The 21,776-nt window shown below is 44.3% G+C and overlaps 1 protein-coding gene across 1 annotated transcript in view; it reads right to left on the bottom strand.

Moving 5' to 3' along the window:
• ATP1B1 (ATPase Na+/K+ transporting subunit beta 1) overlaps positions 1 to 21,776 on the bottom strand; it is a 154,450-nt gene that overhangs the window by 39,589 nt on the left and 93,085 nt on the right. The window contains exons 2-3 of the mRNA XM_075766285.1: positions 7,468 to 7,570; positions 3,728 to 3,876 (exon numbers count right to left, since the gene is read on the bottom strand). The gene's annotated coding sequence lies outside the window, so the exon portion shown is untranslated. The remainder of the gene's footprint in view (positions 1 to 3,727; positions 3,877 to 7,467; positions 7,571 to 21,776) is intronic.

Below are 21,776 nucleotides of genomic sequence, written 5' to 3' on the forward strand. Positions count from 1 at the left end.
ACCGTGTGGGTAAGACAAAGCTTCAGGCTCCAGGGCTGTGAACAAATTACTCTCATCAATGCTAAATTAGCTTTAAAAGCAGCAGCATCGAGTTTTTTTCTCACCTCCTCCCTCCCCACAAGTGCATGAAGTGCCTTTCAGGGAACAGGCCATACCCAAGGATTCCTCAAGTTGTTAACACAGGAAATCTTGGGTTAGAGAAGGCTTCTGTTGTTAGGACAACATGCATCATAAATGCTTCCATTGCTGCATATTCCCTGCCTGGTCCCAACCACTCTCCTTATGCTTCACGGCCTCTCTCCCACTTGACAGGCTGCAAATGAGGTCAAATGCTCTCAAAATGGTTTGTGGCACTTTTTTCTGTATATAATAAAAAGCCACAAATGAAAGCATTTCTCAAGTCAGCACTATATAAGCAAAGATGCCTAAGCTGCAGTGTTGAATTAAAGGTGGTGTTGATCAAACTGCTGCAGTTGACTGACTTTGCACGGCCAAACCAGGCCAGCGAAATCTGTGAGCCATTCATATCTGCAAGGACCGAGATGCCATCCTCTCACACATCTGAACAGCAGATTCGGTTAATGATAATTCATGACTTACATTTGCATGGTGCGTCCATTCCGTAGAAGCTCTCTAGCTGCAAATAGCAAGGCTCCACATCTGGCCCTGTACTGCTGTCTGGCAAAGAGGAAGGCTGTATATAACCTAGCAGACATGCAACTGGAGGGCATGGAAGAATTGAGGGAAGGGAAACTAAGTCATAACATCTGGGATCTGGCAAGGGTGCAAGGTTAACACACTGAGAATAAAAAAATAAATCCACGTGATTAGAACCAGTACACAAAGTGTCCAGACCTCACAATTACACATCTCACTGATGATATGGCTGGTAGCACAGATTTTTTCAGCACTGTGGGGGCCCTTCCTGCTTCAGATATAAGATTGCCACCTACTGACCAATCGTCCATGCTTTGGGCAATACCCTATATCCTGACCCTCCCTCCTAAGACTCTCCATTCTTCTCCCATTATCAGCAAGACTCCACTTCATTTAGTTTGTGATATCTGATGAGATTGCAACCAGAGGTCATATAACTCTACAGACCATTAAGCACCAGTTCACTTGGGCAGAAGCAAATGGCTCCATTATACTGAAGTCCCATTACTCATGCAGCTCACCTTAAGCACCAGGATATCATCTGAGCAAGGCAGTGAAGGCAATAAAAATGCAACCTGCTTAAGACACGGTTCTTGCTGGGGAGATCTGGATGTGGAAACTATTTCCAGATACTTCCAGATCTGTGCTGCTTAATGTACAATGGGAACACATTGCCAGCAGCTAGATTTACATGTCTGGGACTAGAATATTTGGACACATGTTGTTGGTTTGTGGTACTCTGCCCCTACCTGCCAAATGCAGAAAGTAGGCTTTTAAACAATTTCTCATCCAAATGCCTGTGAAAAAGTATCCCTGCTGGAAACTTCTCACTGTAGCACAGTTCTGTTTGTGCTGGAAAACCCAGCTATCACCACCCAGTAAACCAGAAGAGTGATCTTGGAGGGATTCTTCTCAGCAAACGTCCAAAAATAGCAGATACTGCAAGAGGCTAGAAGGTCACGTAACACCCATGCTACAACACTCTTCTGAGTCCTGTTCACTACTTATGACCAGCCGGCTACTCCTTTTTTGCTACTTGCTAGGCAGTTTCTGATTGACATAGTCTTTCTTTATCCACTATTTTGCTGAGTATCTCACGCATTTTTTGAGGCCCATTTTTCCTTCACAGAGCTGGGGTAGACACATTGGGCTAAAATGTGTGCATTTCCGAGCTTTCTCTCTCGTTTCAGTCACAGTCTCTGTCTCTGACTCAGACTGGTGTTTCTGATAGGATCCCAGAGAGGGAGGAAGCAAGAATAAATAGCATCACGCCCTCCTCACGTGGATTGTGGTTCAGAGCTGAAACAGAAGATGAGGAAGAACCTGGGCCAGTGAGGGAGGGGGTTCCACTGAAACTAACCCACATTTTGAGGATTCCTCCACTCTAATGGGGCACTGAAACAGGGGTATTACCAGCCTCTCCTCTCATACCATGACCCAAACTGGCTATTACTAGTTCCTAACTATTGGAAGCATGAGCTGTCTGTCTTAACCTCCCAGAGCAGGTGACAAAGCTGCCCTAAGAGGCAATTAATGCTGTCAGGCAAGATGAGGGCAGGTCAGCATGGCAAAGGTCACGGACACAGGGCACCTGGCCCTGACCAAGGGTGATGCTGTGTTTGCTTCTCTCTGGAGAGCGGCATTAAGGAGAAGTCAGGCACAGGCCACTTTGAAAGAGTAACGCTTTGAAACAGTGGCAGAAAGCTAAATAGCTTTACTGGCAAGGAGGGATAGAGAGCTTAAGGGTTTTGACAATAAACAACTGGTCCTCTGACCTGATTCAAAACCTGGTCTGGTGAGAACGGATGGTGACTCAGCCTCAGAGGACGTATTAGTACTCTGCATGCCAGGATGCGCTAGCCTCAATTTGGTTCTTTGGAGATACCTGCATGATGAAGACCTCCTTATATCTGGCACATACGGAGAGTTTTAGGAGGCCACCAGGCTGAAACTGAGTCAGCCACTTACTATTACAGTCAGTACCTTTCAGCCAGAAAGGCCTGATGGTATCCCAACCATGGATTCCTTGGCATCCCAACTGAGGCAAGCTGGGGTGAGAAGCCACACACATGGAGTTTTGTGAAGCTCCCCTTAGAAAGGCCCTTTCATCCTGTGCATGTGGATGTCCTCAGAACATTACCAAACGCTTTTCTTAGGTGCCTACAACTTAGTTCCTTCACTCCTTAGGGTGCTGCAGCTTTTAATAAAATACTGTCCTGCCTCACTGGTTGCACAGTTTCAAATCTCATTCTTTGCTTCCAGCAAACAGCTACAGGGGCAATGTCGTAACTAGCAAACCTCAGTACTGCATTTGCAGCTTATTTTCTCAGACAGTAATAATAAACCACAACGGTAAAAAGCCTCCTGTTGCTGCTCATGCCTCTATCACTGCATTTACATTAAAGCTTGTGCTGATTGCAGTTGACTGGTGGGAGGAGAGGGAGAGAAAAGGTATTTTCCGCGTTCCTAATAGCTCTATAATTTCCTAGTACGAGATAAGGCTAGGTCATGTCATTGATCTCTGTAACACAGGACATCCCAGGGCAAATGGGAGGTAGATAGAGGCAGGCTGCCCATTTTGGGTGAGGGACAGAGCCTTGTGGAAGAAAGGAGAGCAAAAGCTCACACAGGACTGAATCACCAGGAGATCGCTTTCCTGTTTTCAGCAGAGCTACTGTGGTGATGAGCTCTAGTATGAGGCAGGAACAGCTGTTTTTAACAGTGTGTGTTCATTAATATATCTTCAATTAAAAGGACAAAATAAACTGCTGGAAGGAAATAAAGTCCCAGCTACTTTCTCTAAGAATTCAGAGACCTCCTGGTCAACATTTCGAGTCCACCCAGAAAGACCTCCAAGAAACAGACTCAGTGTTTGTGACAGTTCTAAAGATAAAAAATAATTTTCAAAAACCTAAACATTTTCAAACTTTCCCTATGTGCCCTAACGTAACAAAACAAGAGGAGATTTCTCCTTGCTTCCAGATGACAATTCTCTCTCTGAAAAGGGGAATGAAACAAGGAGAGGGAAAGGAAATACAGTACGTTGGGAAACACTGAATGTAATATTTACCTGTCTTGTTAGATCTTTTTTCTTTCAATACTCTGCCATTTAGGCCTCTTTCTGTTGGTTAGCTTTCTGCCTGAGTTCATGCATAGGAGAACTTGACTCTTGATTTGGGAGCCAGAACTGTAGTATATTCTAGTTTTGCCTAGGCCCGCCTGGGGAAAAAAAAAAAGGAACAGTGTGTCATTTTACACCTTCACCTCATTCTTCCTGGGCTTTTGCTATCTCAGCCTGTTGCACCTTACAGTTCGAATAACACTGCTCGGCAGCCCAGTGCAGCCGTGGGACAGGCACGTGCTCTTGAAGGGATTTTCCCTCTGCTCTTATGTGGGCATCTGGGTGCCTTTTGGTTTACATAACTCTGAGAAACATCTGGGGCTTAAAATTCCTAATACCTCAATTTGTTATGGAAATAAAATGCATGCTTGTTGGATAAGGATGCTGTTTGCAGCTTGCACCACTTGTTGAGTCAGAGGGAGGAGGAAGAGAGCAGAGGCTGGGTTAACGAGTGCAGTTCTCTGTCCCAATTCTTTTGGTAATGGTCCTGGGCAGCTGATTGTGCCCTTCCTGAAGTACACAGAAAATGCCAGGAGACGGCTTTCTGCCAGCCCAGCTGAGGCTCTCTGCATGGCTGTGTGTAGAGAAGGGCACGTTTCAGAGAAGTATTTTTAGTTCCGGGTAGCTGACAGACCTGGAGAAGGAAGGCAACTCTCCAGAAGCTGAGTTGGGCAAGCGGGGGGCATCCATCCACCCCGTGCCTCTGCCAAAGTGCTCTCGACCTGGAAGTAAGCTGCTTCTTGCAGAGAGGAGCAAGCTGCTCGCCCGCCTTCCCTTCCTTGACGCCTCTCCACACCGCTGCAAAGCGCCCTGCCAGTTTTTGGGCCGCACGTATCTGCCTGGCAGGAGCCCAACCCAGCCCAGCTAAGCAGGAGGTGCCCTCGCTGCCCCCCAGCCAGCCCATGCAAGGCTCACACCAGAAACCCAGCTCTGGGTCACTGACTAGCATCCACCCCTCCCAGGAAGACAGTTAATTTTTTTTTAATATGGTTTCTATTGTTCAGGAGATTAAGGACATAGTTGAGGCTTGTGGCATTTTTCCTCTGGGATCTAATTACGGAGGAGGAAAAATTAATCTGCATCTTTACTAACTCTTCCAAATCCAAAATAAGTCATAAGAAAGGCCCCAGCAGAGCACGGCAAAGGCTTATCTGGCCATTGCCCTGCCTCTGACAGTGGCAGCTACCACGTGTCAGGGAGATGGTAAGACATAGAAAAATACACACTGATAATTGTTGAAGGCACCCAGTCAGCCTCCAGCACTACCCTGTGCCAGTGGCAGTGTGCCAGTAACTGGATGATAAATGTTACAAAAAAATCTGCATACTTTTATACAGGAAAGTTTTGCAATATTTTCCTTAAAGCTGCAGTTCCCGGTATCAAGGAGTTGCATACGTGCTTTGATCTAAAGGAAACAGGATTTGAGCTGTCATGACTGTGCAGAAAAGCCTGAGAACAGAAATTCTCTGTACACCAATGGCACCCATATCCAGAGGGCATAAAAAAGGAATTTTTTTCCTATTTATTTCATAATCCTTTGATTTCTGTATTTCGAAGGCCTCTTCCTTGATGACTAAACACCTGAGATTAGTAGCAGTGCACATAAATATTTTTTCTTTGCACAAAGATAAGCATTTTTCTTGCCATTTAAGACACCTTGGCTCTTCTTTTCAGAGGCAGCAAGCACACGGCACTCCCACGACCTCCACTGAGCCCCCTGCCTACCTCATGAGCAAGAGTCTGAAAACATTCATATTCAAAAGCAGGTCCAGTAAAAAAAAAAAAAAAAAGCTTTCAGGCCACCTGCAGATGTATGTAAACCTAGCTAGAAGCAATATTGCTGACATGCTGTGCAGTAGATTTCTCTTTCATGGCCACCCTAGCTAGCCAACTCGCTATTTACTAAACAAGGTTAGATATAAAATGCAAAATCTGTATAGAGAAGACTGCAATAAACTAGATTTCTCATACACCTTGAACCATCTTATCTGCACTCTGTCCCAACTCCAGTAAGGGCTGCTAACATCATATAACTTTTAATTAATACAAATGAATGTTTAGAAAGAACCAGCTGGCTAGAGAAAAATTTCCTTTGTGTCCCCCTTGCAAATCACACTGACAGGTAGTATCTGATCTTGTTCTGCTAGCTGGTTTAGGGTACTTTGTCCCATGAGAATACAGAAGAAGCTTCTGATCTCAGGACATAGGCTATGCTTTTAAGATCACAGACTGTGAAACTGCAAGGCATAGACTGAGATATTTTACAGGACATTAGTACTACTAATTACTTTTCTTCTCGTATAGCCTCAGACTTACCTGAGGGTTGGTTTTTTTTTAAAGGGAGGGAGTAAATCAAACTACAAGGATACATTTAGGAGTGCTCTACAGTAACCTTTGATAGAGAACACCTGCTAATGTACCAGCAAGATACACTGATATTCAGTTGAGAGTAGCTATGTAAATTATCTCCCATTTTGCCATATCTGAATGATGCAGTTACTCCCCTTCCCGCTCTTAGATACCAGGATATACCAGTTTTTAGACACCGGAATATAATCACACATTTTTCTCAGGGTGGGCTTTTGTTTATTTTAAAATGCATCTGGTTGGATAACCATTGGTATGTTGAAATGTTTTCATTCTTTCAGTAGATTTCAAGCTGAGCGCCTTTTTCTGTGACTGGGCTATTGGAAACCAAGTCATCCCTGGAACTCAGAAACACTAGGGAACATGAGTGGGAGAAAGAATTTGCAATCTTAAAATCATTACATTCAGGATTCATTAATACCTGAGGATTATACTGGCCTGTATTTAAATCTTAAAGCCTTAACTGTGACCCCTTCCAAAAGACGGCCAAAGTGAATGAGATCCACCCCCGCCGAATACCAAGCTTTTCCCATTCTAATGACATTGTCCAACTCTCCAACTCTGGTTCTGCAAACTGCTGTTTGGTTAGGTAAACCGATTTATGTGCATATGTGTGCCGTGTCAAGAACTATAAAAAGAATTAAAATCCTTCTTTTATTAAATTCAAGAAATGAGCTTTCACTATTTTATTCTAGGAAATCTCCTAAAACAACAATCTTGCCCTGAAGAAAAGCAAAGAACATCTCTTCAAATAAATACAGTTTTAATAAGAAATTATGTTTGAGCATAAATACTCAAAATATCTACAAGTATTGTTAGTGCAAATGTGATACAAGGGCAAATGAAAGAACGCCTATTTGTCATTATCTCACACAACCTTAATTTAAGCAACAGTATCCCAGTTAATAATATAGGAAGAGATTGGAAAGGAAGAGGTTAAACTTTTAATTGGTTGTTTACTGTTTCAATTCTAAGCAGCATTTATGTATCTGCTCAACACTGGGATGGCTTAGGAGTAATAGTGGGTGTACTGACTGTAAGCTGCAAGTTACAAGCCTACGAACAAGCCACGATCTGATGTAATAAATCACAAGTCAGATGCTCTTGTCGTTCGTGACATCATAGGCACTCAAAGCACTATTTATAAGCTGTACGGTGCACTGTCAAGAGTATTGCCAATTCAGAAATGCCTGCGAATTAAAATGTTTAGGATTCTTTTCTTACAGTCTTTCTTAGATAGGGTGACCTATTTGCATCAAATTTAAGGCAATACAAAGACAGGATTGCTTGGGGCCACAGGTCAGGTGGGGCCAGGCACTTACATTGGAGGGAACCTAGTGGAGTTCAGTACACAGGAGTTGTGCTGCTGAGCTATCACTGTTGCTCCTTCAAAAGTAGTTTTTCTTCCAGCTTTGCTGAGGTCACCTGAAACACCAACAAAGAAATATTTGAAGAGTGCAATGAGGAAAACATTGAGGGTGAGTGAAGATAAGATGACCAGAAAGTGACCAAAAATGATCTGAAGGGACACAAGGCTGGAAGACTCACTCCTGCTACTGTCCTGCTATCAGGCGGTGCAGTTTGTAAACGGTACCACCCATGCCGCTGCTTACGGTGGCTTTTCAGGTGGAAGATCATGACGGTCAAATTCTTCATCTGCTATAGCACAGGGTAGAATGGGGGCGTGGGTCATAGCACCTTAAGCTGCTCCAACACAACTGCTAAAGCAGCTGAGGCACCACTGAGGTCCAGGAGAGGCAAAGCTTGCACTGCAAACCATCCTAACCACCAGTCCTACATAGTTCTAATTCAAGAAAATGCTGAGCCTTAGTTCCTATGGGTTAGAGACTGCTTGAGGAGTAGCAAAGCATTGGCTGCCTCTCCTGACAGTCTTATTCAGATCAGGATCAACTTATTTCCAGGATTAGTCCCTTCCACAGAGGTCGGGGCTGCAGCAGAGCAGCGCGGGTAGCTGCCAGCACAAGGGCACTTCTGAAGTGGCCGTAAAGCTTCTCCAGGAAAATTGCCCTGTGTGTGCAAAGCTTTAGAGAGCAAGATACCACAAACATTTCTAATCTGACCAAAGAGAGGCACTGCAAAATCCTCAGGCATAATCTCTGATTGATAAAACAGACAACAGGAAAAGAGATTTAAGCAAGAAAGGAACAGAGAGTAATAGCAAGCTCGGAGGCTTATAACTATTTAATTCAATCAGAAAAAGGTAACAGCTGTTTAGTTAAAAGCAGCATCCTCATATAATTACTGCAATTATGCCAAAATACATTACATTACATTACATTTTGTTTACTCCAAATTGACTGCAACTTTACTCAGTGCTCAACACATTTATACTGCTAAGCAAGCAGGCGAGTTAAACACATCACCAGCCGCTCCTCCCCATCTGCTGTGCCAGCCCCCCTCCGAGGTCTCAGCTCCCCTGCAGGGACTCTCACAATGGCCAACACGTTGCTGTGGCTAGGAAATGGTTAAAATGTCCTATTCGTAAATTCTTTAGGGAAAGTAGAGGGCCTTCCTGGTACTACGCTGCATGAAGGGTTACTGTACTGCTTAGTAGTAGTATTGCTATAACCAGGTGATCTCCAGTTATCGGCAAGGTAATCATCTTCAGATACCTACCGATACAGCTGGGGGAAAATGGACATCCCCAGGCACAAACATTTTCGTGTACCTGACTCTACTGGAAAGCCAACCTATGTGTATTTTGTTTGCGTCTGATTTTTACAAGAACTGAGCTTGCCAGCAGACACTATTGTTGTTAAGCTCTTCAGAAAGGAAGCCCACTTCTCTGGTACAAAGGCATCGGTATTGCCAGCTGAAATTTCAGGCAAAAGGACTAACAGCGGGTGCCAAGGAGCTAAAAATCAGAATACTTAAGTAAATCCTGTATGAAATATGCATGGTAGAATTTCCTTCTGCTTTCAGGATCAAGTGACTAATTGTAATTAGTTGAATTGTTAAGGTAAAATCCATCTCCTAAAGGAACTTACAAAGGATTTCCTAAAATAGCCCTCTGAAATTTCCGGGTCTCTTTTATGTTCTTCCAAACACAACTATAAAGCAGCCAAATAGTCACAAACTCAAAGTGTCTCCTCCCTTTCCTTGCTTCAGAAAGGTAGAGATCGTGTTCTCTTGACCTGACTGACGGCTTTACTTTTACCCTTGAAATCACCCCTGTATTTCTCTGGAAATAACGCTGATGTACAGCAGGAAGGAAGCAGGAATGACTTGTGGCTGCCGCGACAAAGGATCTCATAATGAGCATCGCTGCTGTGGGGGAGCTTTATCCAGGAGGTCTGCCCTGCTCTGGGGCTGGAACTCAGTCCGTCCTAGTTTCTGGCAAATGTTTCCAATTGGGATTGAAGTCTTGAAGCTAAAAATTCCCTGTACCCAGCGGTGCTTAGTTTGGATTTGGCATTTCCTAAACGCATTCATCCCGGTAGAACAGACTCTGCTATCTCAAGGGGTTGAAAGGGAAAGCAAACGCCCGGGACCTGCACGGCTGGTTAACAGGCTCCAGCCGAGCACTGATGACTGGAGATAGCGACCAGAAGCGGTTCCCAGCTGGCTGGGGTTCAGCTTCCTGTGTGACATGAGTCAGTGGCGCTGGGCCAGGGACCAGCAAACAAAGTACCCTCAGTACAGCAAACAGAGACGCCAGGGACGGGGTGGCTTAGCAAAACCTGGGCTCTTCTCTGGATTTTTAGACATAACCTCCTATGGCCAGGGCAGCTGCGCTGTTCAGGCTTATTAACTATTGGGACCATGAGCGGAGGACTGCATGACTGTAAGGCTATTTGGAAATTTTCATTAGGGCTGAGGTTGGCCTACGGAGAAGCAAAACCGTACTGCTGGCTTGCTGATACTGCTATCCCATCCTCCACACACCTCCACCAGGGATTTATAATCACAAACAGCAAGTATCAACCCACCAGAGGCATCTGTCCCCGCACCGCAGCAGGAAATCCCCTACGAGGTTTGCCTTTCAGCACTGGAACCGAGCGCAGTCCTACCGAAAGCAGCGGAGCCACCTCTCTGGTCCGACCTTTGGCATCCCCCTCTCTGTCACACGTGGACACACAGTTCCAGGTCTGAACATGAGACTGGGGGCACCTTCAACTTAAAGCAGCTTTCTCATTGTTCTGAGGTCTAAAATGCCACACCTAGAAATTTCTGAGACGGGAAGAGTTAGCATTTCAAGTAAGCAACCTGATACTCAAAGCAGTTGTCTCTGACAGATTCCGAGTCTTTAAAACAAGGTTGTGCAGGGACACAAGTGAAGAGAAAACAGTTGGATTAATGAAAGAAGTGAGTAACAATAGATTTAATTAATCAATAACCATGCAGACACCCTTCGGAACCGCTGCCAGCCAGCTGGAAAGTTTCTCTCTTGCGTAACAAAGTAAAACTCTAAGTGCTTTATTGCTCAATGGAGATTTTTTTTTTTTTTAAGCCTTAGGTTTGCATTTCATCTGGAATTACTGACCTTTCAAAAACATTGACCCTTTTGTGTGCACTCTTTTTTTTTTCCTTCTGGTGAAAGGATGAGAGAAAACGTCAAATGACATTGAACTGATAAACGAGGTGTAGGTGTCTCAGAAGTATCTGTGGATGGATTTCTCCAGAATGAACAATGTGTCCCAGAACACATTTTGAAACGCGGACTCCGAGTTGATAGCTTCCAAGGACATACCTGCTGCATGTGCTTATGAATACATGCTGGGAAATGTCCAGAAACCCGCCCCCCCCTTTTTTTTTTCCCTCATGATAAGAGGCTCTTCTAAGGACTATACAGGCAGAGGGCTGGAGATGGAAAAACTGTCAACCAGAGGAGACAAGACCTAAAGAGACAAGATGACCATAAAAAATGAGAGCGAACAGTCCTGAAGAGACCAGTCAAGGTAACACTGAGCAGCACCTATAACCAAGTACAGAAGTGGTTTATCTTAAACCAGAAAAAGGCACTCCTCATCTGAAATAACTACAACTGCGGGTAGGGCCAGACATGCCACGGAAAGGCACCACCAAAATGAAACAAGGAAAACACTATTTTTAGCCTAGTTGGAAAATCAGCTCTTTTAAGACTGTCCTTCTTGTGGCACGTGGTTTTAATACAGCCCCCGCAAAACTGAACAAATCAAATACATACAGAAGCAGAGGCGTCCCTCCTCATGTGACCTAGCCTATTGTCCTTAGTGGGATACTCCAGTTCATCCCCACATAAGCAGATGAATCAGATGTAGAGAAACGGATTGATGTGAAGTGCAGTTTCCTCATTCCTCTTGCTGGAACCCCTCCTCATCTCGTAGGTAAAGAAAAGGTAGACACTGATTCCTGATATTTCACTGGTGACTTGGCGTTTGGGGACCCAGGCACTGGAGTTTGAGCCCCTTTTCCACAGTTCCCAGCAAGTTCAATAGCAGTAGTTCTCACTAGCATTGAGCTAGCTTTCGTTCACCAATACAATGAAAAGACACATCATACTTCCTTAGCACTATTTTTGAGATCATATGTTTCTTCTGGAAGCTATTTTCCAGTTGTCAGTATCCAAAGAAATAAATCACCTTACCCTACAGTACAGATTTGCTGCCCTTAAGTCATCTGACTAGGCTTTTAAAATCCCAACCTCCCCCTCCACGCTTCTCCATACACACTCATTCTCCAAAGTCGTGATAAGTGTTCTGAATCAGACAGATATTTAATAAAGACAAAGAAAATCCCACTGGAAACAAGTACATATTTATAGAAGTCTTAAAGCTATGATCACTGCTTAGATTCTAAACACTACATCTAATAAAAAAATTCCAACAGCCAAGCACCAAATTCCATGGTGACATCAACACTGTAAGTTATGCAATGTAAGCATGATTATTTTACACGCTGAGAGACTATGGAAGGGGCAGAGAACAGCAAGGAGAGCAAATAGCAGAGAATTGCAAGTGTATGTGAAAGAGCAGTGGTTTTCCTTCTTGTTTTGCAGTTTGTAACAACCTTGTGTCAGTAGTTTTGGGGTTTTTTGCCCTCTCCTGTCAACGTACAATAAGCACTACTGAGTAACCATCTGTATGTGGCCCTATAGCTTTGCACCAAGTTAGGTCTTTTTGGATTGATCAACTGCAAAGAGCTGACCACCAGCGAAGCTGGCTAACCAGCTTTCAGATCCAGGCTACGCAGCTTGCACAGGAGAGGCAAGAAACAGAAAGCGTCCATTTCTCTAAGCCAGGAGCTCTGGACTTGATGTTGGTCTGCATTTTCATTTATCTTTTTCGGTGGTCCAAGCCCTGCTACTCTGAAGCACGAAAGTGATGAAAAATAGTCCTAGCTGCGTTTCTGGTGCTGCAGCATATTACAGTAAATTACCATTCATGCAAGAAACTCGAGAGCAAGCAGAGGCCACATGATTCAAATAGTCTTTTGCATTATTCATTTCTCGGCCACACTGAACAAAGCTTTGATAGGCAGAGTAGTAGTGACAAACACCTAGACCCCTAGGATGGATCTGAACTCTGAAACAGTTTGGTCTGTGGATTTCCCATCAGGTTTTGGGTTTCACTGCACTGTGCAGTGGAGCATGGGACAAAGACGCTCATGGCAGGGCTGAGCTGAGGCAAAGCTCCTTCACACAGATGCCTGCAACGTGCTGCTACACTGATGTACCCAGTTTGAATGCAGATGCAGTGCAGCTACTTTTATGCACTGCTGGGCCACAACATACTGCTTTCAGATCTGAATTGGCTAGGGAAGGAGGGAACGGAAAAAAAGGAGTGAGACCAGGTATCAGGGAGCAACGCTAACAGTAAATGTCATCTAAAGATAAATAGCAACATGGCTTATCCCTGCAATAGTTACATGTGTGCTAAGAACATCTGCTGAAGGCACTTATGAAGTACTTTCCTCATGATGCCTTTACAGCTAAGAAGTCACATCAACCTGCTGTATCTCAGGGAATTCCTAGAAAAACATCATCTGTCTAATCACATAACAACATAGGATGCAGGGAATCTGGAATTAAAGTTGTAATCCTTAGCAGGCTAGCAGCCTTAGCACTGCCTCAGTTTTAAGTCTCCCAGCATGAGAAGGTTTCCAGAATGAGTCCCTCACTCAACAAGGATATTCACGTGGAGCAGCTGTGAGATTGACCATAGTCTGTCGTGAGCTGGACTGAGACCTACGAATTCACACCAACCTGGCTAAACAGCCCATCCTTCTAAGCCGTTAACAATGGGACCATGACAGAGCCTGCTCCTTTCACCACTGTGGACTTTAGACAGGACTTTTACATATTCCAAGCTTAATCTTCTTGGAGGAGATAGGTTAATTAGGTTCTGATAACTCAAAGATAAAGAATTTTTACAGAACCTGAGCATCTTCTTTCTGTCATAAACCAGTGATATGTATCTATTATCTCAATTAACTGATATTATTCCAAGTGAAAGAGATCATGTTGAAGGCTGGAGTCTAAAGTAAGACAGGATCCTATGAATACAGATCCAGTTTCACTTACCCTTACATACATCAGAGGAACTGCACCGGAGACAAGGGGGGTACTATTGCTATGATCAGAACCGCACTGCTTGTCTTTATCCCAACAGGCCCTGATTTAACTGCTCTCCTTCCCAGTGCTTAAATTGGAGCATGCAAGTAGTCCAGCTGAATCAGACTATGCCCAGGACAAATATACTTTGTTGGACTGGAGCCACAGTTCTTATCATCTTCCAGAGTTAAGCCCACAGTGTTTCAGGTCTTATGCATATGCTTGAGAACTTAAGATAGGACCATCGGTCACGGTCTATCACTATTTAGGAACCTCTATATTTGACATGGAAAACCCTTTAGAAAAAATCAAAACCAGAAATACCGAGACCACAGAAACAGGAACAATCAGCAAGTGACTTGGGATGAACAAAGAAACCTAATGAAGCTATCTCAAAGCAAACATACTAGATTTTCCTGTATACAGTGGCAAGTCACATGTAATTTTATTAACTAAGAGAACTTACACTTGAGTAAATCTAATGTTTCAACTCAAGCCTAGTGGATGCTGTTTAAAAATACTCAACAACATTAAATGTAGTGCTTATGCCATAGGTTACTGATAATGTAATTTAAAATCCATCTATTTTACCTGTGTGCTGTTCAGTTTTTTCCCCCTGATTTTGGACAAGGAATGCAGGCATCTTAATTTCACAAATTTCTCTCCTATTCCAGTTCTGAAATAGTGAAGCACTTTAGCTATGTCAGGGTATTTCCATCAGTAAGGTTTTGTTATTGTGATTGTTATTTGTACATTTGTGAGCGTAGTCACTGAGATGCAGGCTGGATCCCACGGCCCTGAAGCCTTCTGTTTAAACACAGGACGAGCCCGTCTCCTCCAGTTTATCCCTTCACAAAAGTAAGGACAAGGAGTAGGGGTTTTTTCCCCTCTTTAGCCCATTCAACCCAGGCCCCTCTTCACAGATGCTCCTGAAACTACAGTGTCAAATTGCACCTATAAATCTTTAAATGTTCTTGTGGCATTTGTTTTCCTCAAACATCCTGTTTCCCTTTCCAGGGCTGGTCACTGGGAACCCAATGGAGATTTCCATTTATCTTTATTTATATAATGAGATTACAGCTTGCAGCCTTGCTGTCAGAACTGTAGTCTTCGTAGAAATGATAGAAATATTGGGCTGGAAGGACCTCAGAGGTCCCCACCTTACCACAAAGTAAACATGCCTAGACCATCATTGACTAACAAAGCTTTGTTCTTAAAGGACTCCATAAACAGGGACTTCACAGCCTTCAAGGCTGCTTCACTCTTTCTCTCTTCCCATTTTCAGAATAAATCTACTTCTGACAATTAACCAAAATCTTTGTTTATGCAAACAAAGCTGGCCACTATTTGTTACATACCCCTCCTGCCACACAAGCAGAGAACAATTAATTCCTGTTCTTTTTATAGCTCCATTAGAAGACAGTTTTCCATGGTCCCCCTCAATCTTATTTCTCCTAAAACCAGCAAACCCAATTTCTTCAATCATTCCGCTTTGGCCAGGTTTTCTAGACCTGTGACAGTTTCATTGCTCAATTCCAAACCCACTTTAGTCTGTGTCTGACACAGAGACATGCTCTAGATAGACTGATGTTTTTCCTCTGATGTTAGAAAGAGCTTCTTAAATACCTAAGATACGTCAGATGATATCACAAACTGGATCAGGTTTTCTCTAGCAAAGAGCACAATTACATATAGACAAATTCAGTAACTTTCTTTTTAGAATTTTTTTGGTATTATCATGGGAGTTTCCCAGTAGTCTGGAATGTCCAGCACACCATCATTAAAATCATCAGAATGAAAATGACACAACTGTGCACATCATGTGACTTTTGTTACCCTAACTCTTGGTCTCATCCCCTCAGTCCACCTGTTTTATTCACTGGTTGTGTCTCATCTTTGACGCCTTGTGAGCACTTTGTGGGAATGACTGTCCTTTAATAGATCTGTAAACTGCCGCTTAATACATTGGCACTTCAGCCTGGTAAGATTGTGGGCATTGAAATGTTTTTCTGAAGTAACATAATAATGCATCAGATGACAAAGCACCTAATAGCATAGATGTCAAGGAGAGATAACCTGGTATTACTGAGACTAACGGCAGGAATTCAGACTGGAGAAGAGCAGAGCGGAGCAGTCGGGACAGCAGGTCCTTTGCCCTCCACTGGCTCAGAAGCTCAGGGAAGAGAAGCAGCTCACGGAGGTGCCTGCACGCCAGCACAAAGAGCTCCATGAAACCATTTGGTAAGCCGGAAGGGGAAGAGGTGAGGTTGTGTTCAGCACACGGATGCAGGCCCCTCAGCAGAAATGGCTCTGGTCTGGGATTCTCATTGAACCTCTTTGTTCTCCTCTGATTTTTTGAACAATGCGATTCTGTTTCTCCCCCATGAATGTAACCCTTATGGGTTACTGCAGTTCTGTTTATTCTTTACATAACCTTAGGAACTGGCTTTTTTCCTTCTTCATAGCAGATGAGCTTGTCTGGTCTTTCATAATTGTCCTTTGGTCTCCAGAAAAGCAGAGATAGCGGGTTGTGGCTGGATCATTACCATAAAATATAGTCAGGAAGAAAGCTAAGGGAAGTCAGGCTGTTGTATGTAGTGCCATACAATGTAGGACAGCTATTTAGGTACCCACTTCTCCCCTCACAGGGGTTCAAGTTGTCATCAGCCTGTTCTCTACCATGCCAGCACAAAATCACCAGGTGCTACAGAAATTGCAGGCAAGCCTGAGTTTAACAAGTGTTGTGCTTACAAACAGCATCTCAGTGAGATTCAGGGAGGCGAGTGATCTGTTTAACATGGGAGGTGACAAGTCACTCCACAGTCAGTTGCCTGGCACACTTTTCCACAGCAAGCCAGCTTTATGGGTCTCCTGTTGATCGGTGTCAGAGAGGCTGGGAGAGAGCATCAAAAATGCATAAGGGAAGCGTGATGGTCTGGGCACACGATTAGGCCATTTAGTCCAATGTGCTTATCCACTCAAATATTTTGCTTCCACTCAGCTCTTCTTTCTTACCCTTTCCTGAGAGCCTGCGATTCTCCCCCTTCTGCCTGCAGACACAAAGCTCTAGCTGTTGCTTGATCTCATTTCTGTGACATTTCAGGCACTCTTCCTGCTGACTTGTTCCATCTGGTTATTACCCTTTGAGTGAGAAGTAGCTCTGCCTGCATCTCTGCTGAGTCTCCTAGTCTGTGTGCTGTTTCGGCTCCTCCTCCCTGAACAAGCAAGCTTGAGCAGGTTTATAAATAGGAGTTTTCAAGCTAATGAGAGGGGGTGCGGGGGTGAGGAAGAGAAAAACTGCACTGAAGTCACTTCGGAGGCAGATCCTAACGCTCTTCAGAACAACAGCTTTGCAGGCACAGCCATGGAGGGACATTTGGAGAGGGGATGGTTAAGCACTGAAAGGGGGAAGGGGTTTAAGTCTTGGCTCTGCCGCAAGCTTTAATACAACTTGGGAAAAGTCATACCTCCTCTCAGTTCTCCATGGGCTGAATCCTTTCCCTGCTTCCCTCCCAGCAAACGTACTGTAATGCCTGTGAGGCAAGAATGGTCTATTCCTATGCATTTACTTGCAGATTGGTAAAATAAGGCTTGCCTCTTGCTGGGATCTCCCAGTATCACCACGATAATACAGACTTCTGTTTAGAGGCACTGCCCTGGCTCATCCTTTCGCTGGGGCACCATATGCACCTTGCACTTTATGGCTTTTTTTTCCCCCTTCATTTTTATTATCCCCACTTTGGGCTGGTAAATAAAGCACCCAAGTCCTGCTGGAAATAAAATCCTTGTACTGACTTCCAGCCCACTTTCCAGAAGCATAAATCATTTCCCCTATCTGTACTATGAAGAGAAAAGACAGCCAGTGTGACCTAATTCACACAGATGGCATGTGGGTCAGCAGCTTCACATCTGGACAACACTCTACATACACTACATGGTTTTGTAAATGCCAAGTGTCACGGTGTTTGGTTTTCAAACCAAAAAGCGGGGACCTACACCAAAATGACAGCAGAGGAGTGGCTGTGAGGCAGCTCTCTAATGCCATGTGAATAGGTGTGATAAAAGAGAGGTGGGGATCAGACACACTAAAGGCAGTATCAGACCTAAACAGCACGTCCTGCTCCTGAGAAGCCTTCCAGGAGTAACGAGATTATTAGACAAGTACTCTCCACCTGCATGTGCGAGGACTCAGTGTGACATCTGCAGTGCTTAGCAGATACATGGAGGGGACATGAGGTCAGATGTAGAATAAAAACTGTGTACAAGTGCAGTGGGTCATGGGTGATTGTCTGGGATTGTCCCTGATTGCCTCCAAACAGGAAGATTCAGCTGTAAAGTGCAGGATGTTCTGTCTCTCTACAGTGGAAAGAATCCAGATCCATTCTGGTGCAGGACAGCCAGAATGCAGACATTATGCTCAAAATACTAAGCGTGCCTACAAAAGAAGTGATGCTCCTGCATCCCTTACTTCTGGACCTGACAGAGACTAAACTCAAGCATGCTGTTCTCTTCATCCACCAAATTAGGACTGATTCCTTGGAGAGATAATAGAACATAGTCCTCCTCCTATTATCTTCTCTTTCAGAAAGTCCTTCTAAAGAGTTTTTGGAATCTTTCATTTCAAACATGGAAATGCTTTAACGTCTTCCTATACTGTCTCCCCTTCTGGGAGAAACTCTTCTTTAGTCCACAGTTAAAACTGATCAAAACAAACTCTCTGGTTTCCAAACACCCAGCTGCAAGAACTGGCCGTTCAGGACAGCAACAAGAACCACTTAAAACATTCTGGCATTGTGAGATATGAAGAATTAGCAGCAGTTTTGCAGGAACCTATTCTGCATTTTGAGGCATAGCCAAACAGCAAAAGCACAGACCACATTTACCCATCCCAGCCTAGAAAAGCGATATCCAGACAGTTCCTACATCTCTACCCATTGGGCTGAAGGCATGTTTAGTAGGAAGACAAGACTTTCTTCCACTCACAGATATTCACTTCTCCACAAAAATCTTGCAAAAAACTTTCATGACCTCTCACAGATAGCTTCATCAGCCCAGTAGCTTACTGAGGAGTAAGGTGTGGTAATGATGTCCTACCAGCAGGTTGCGTTCCGACAACAATTTGGAAGAGGAATGAAAAATTTAGCCGTTGTAGACAATTAGCTGAATGTGATGTTCTTCCAAAGCCTATTGGCAAAGTTAAAAGGTTGATGGCATTTTTAAGGGTAGGCTGAACTGCAGCCAGCTCATGACAATTTCAACTGGAGATGTACTGAACTTCTGAATGAAGCGCTATGCTCCTACTGCATCCTGTAATACGGAGAAACAGGTCTTCTACACACTGAAGAGGAAATTTGTTCCGATAGCACCAGGATGTGGGACAGACTCACTCCCACAGAAATCTTCAGCACTGTTATTACTGTCATCACCCCAGCAAAATTTCTGGTAATGCTCCAGAAAAATGTCTGTAGTAACACAGTATCTCTGGAAAGGTCTTTTTCCGAACTTCTCCCATCCAACAGCCATGCTTGTTTACTTGCCCCTTTTGGAAGCTAGTTTTCTATCCAGTATTGCTTCTATGGCTCTAAAATATTAGGCCAATACCTGTCTCATCTCTCCACAATCCTCAACCATGCTTTCTGCTTTGCACAGCATGTTGCACAACCATAGGTCCTGTTTGCTACCCAGTCTCCTGACTGCCAGACCAGTGCCTTATCCACAAGAACACATTGCCTAACCACAAGCAAATGAAACAGAACTAACTTTGCACACTACTGCTGCACTACTTGCAGCCGGGAATAGATCTGCTTGTTTCACCAGTGGATCTGTTTACTGATCCTGGTTTTCAACCCGCAGTATGTGAGATCCCAGGGGTCTGCAAATTATTTTTAAGAAATCCATGGACGAAGACCAAGAAAAACAAACCTACTCTCCTCACAGGAGCCCACACCTCTGCTGGAATTTTTAGCGGCTGGCAAATTGGAAGAAGGTTGAAAACCATTTGTCTGGTGTAACATGATAGGATATGTTCCCTCAGGCATAAAATTTTGGGGAACTGCTGAGGAGGTCTGCCAAGTGGTAACAGTTGCAGTGCCTGGTTAGCACCTGCCTATGAAGAGCAGTGTTTGTGAAATAGCTATGGGTGCACTGAGCATGCAGCAGCTATTCCTTATTCCGTGCCTAGATGAGGCACCCCTCATGAACAGTAAGCTTTCTGTTGGGTCATGTACATTGCACCAGTGCCAGAATGCAGTAAACTAAATCACATTAAATCTGTCCAGTGCAGAAAACTGCTCATTGCAGGCTCCTGTGACCAAGCCTTTCACAGGCTGTGCGTGAGCCATTCACAGCAAAATCCCAAACATATTTCAGCAAAATGTTTTCCTTGCGAAAATACAAGGTAAAGTTACACTTTATCTGCAAGAGCAGACATGGATGGCACTGAAATTGTGTCTAGCAGAACAGAAAAAGAGAACTTTCCATTTTTAAACTTTCTGTGAAGCAAAAGGTTAACAGTGAGAAGGAAAAGCACCCTGCGCCACTCTGAATGCTCCAGCTGAACCTAAATTACACATTTGAAAAATTATACTTTAGGGAAAACATTATGGTTCTGTTTAAAAACCACACACAAAAATAAAAACGTAGCAGAATAAAATTTCTTTTTTACTCTCCTCTCCCTAGCTTTAGTAACAGATTACTATCCCAAAGGTCTTTGTGGGACCAGCCCCCTAACTTGGCTTTTTTTTCTTCCCTTCACAAGTATGCTGCTCTTTGGCATAGTGCAGGATGCCCATTTGGCACCTTTTACATATGAATCTTCCTACCACATCCAAAAGGTTTCCTCCATGCACATATAACCTCTGCCCCTTTACATCATGGCCCTTTGCTTTGGCACAACTAGTCTGCGTCGCCTCTGAGACAGAAAGGCGCAAACCACAGCTTCCAGCGGGGCAGACAGCGGGATGCAAAGAAGGACTTGGGAAGTCGGGACGCTCTGCAGAGGAACAGCTTTTCTCGTATTAGGATAATGCTGCTATCAGCACACAATTGTTCGAGTCCCAGAGTTAAAAATGAAATGATTATATATAACCCATGCTCTGTAGAGACGTCCTGAATGGTTTTGATGGGCTGTCCAGGCTATTCACTCTTAATATCTTTTTGTCTGTGGCAATTTTTGCCATTAAAAGTGTGTGGGGATAAGCAGTGTTGAGGAACACTCTTCCTTCTAAATTCTGCCTGTCTTTAGCTTTGCTCACACTCTAGGAGGTACCTGTTAACTGGGAGACAGGAGAGCTGTTTTCTCTGTGGCAATCGTTTAGTAGTATTTTGTGTCTGATGAAAAATGCACACACTAAAATACCATCAGATGATATAGAAGCAAGAGGATACTACTGGGATGAATAACTAGCTTCCAAATTTATCCCTGCGTTGTGGCATATTAAAGAAACACTAGGTAGGATCCATTCAAAGCAACCGGTAGGTAAAAGCACAACAGCCAGAGAACCAAACCCAAGCTGCAATCTGGTTTGTGCAATATCCAACTAAGGGTTTAGTGGGAGTAAGGTATTGTGTTGGGTTTGCATGACAAGGTTTTGGTAGCGGGGGGGCTACAGGGGTGGCTTCTGTGAGAAGCTGCTAGAAGCTTCCCCTGTGTCTGACAGAGCCAATGCCAGCCGGCTCCAAGACGGACCCGCCCCTGGCCAAGGCCAAACCCATCAACACCTCTGTGATAACATATTTAAGAAGGAGAAAAAAACAGTTAGGGAGAGCTTTTGCAGCCAGAGAGAGGAGTGAGAAGATGTAAGAACATCTGCAGACCCCAAGGTCAGTGCAGAAGGAGGGGGAGGAGGTGCTCCAGGCACCGGAGCAAGATTCCCCTGCAGCCCGTGGTGAAGACCATGGTGAAGCAGGCTGTTCCCCTGCAGCCCATGGAGGGAGGATGAGGGGGTGGAGAGATTCCACCTGCAGCCCATGGAGGACCCCACACCAGAGCAGGTGGAGGCACCTGAAGGAGGCTGTGACCCCATGGGAAGCCCGCGCTGGAGCAAGCTCCTGGCAGGACCTGTGGATCCGTGGAAAGAG

The sequence above is a fragment of the Balearica regulorum genome, chromosome 1 (genome assembly GCF_011004875.1).
Source record: "Balearica regulorum gibbericeps isolate bBalReg1 chromosome 1, bBalReg1.pri, whole genome shotgun sequence".
Taxonomy (NCBI): domain Eukaryota; kingdom Metazoa; phylum Chordata; class Aves; order Gruiformes; family Gruidae; genus Balearica; species Balearica regulorum.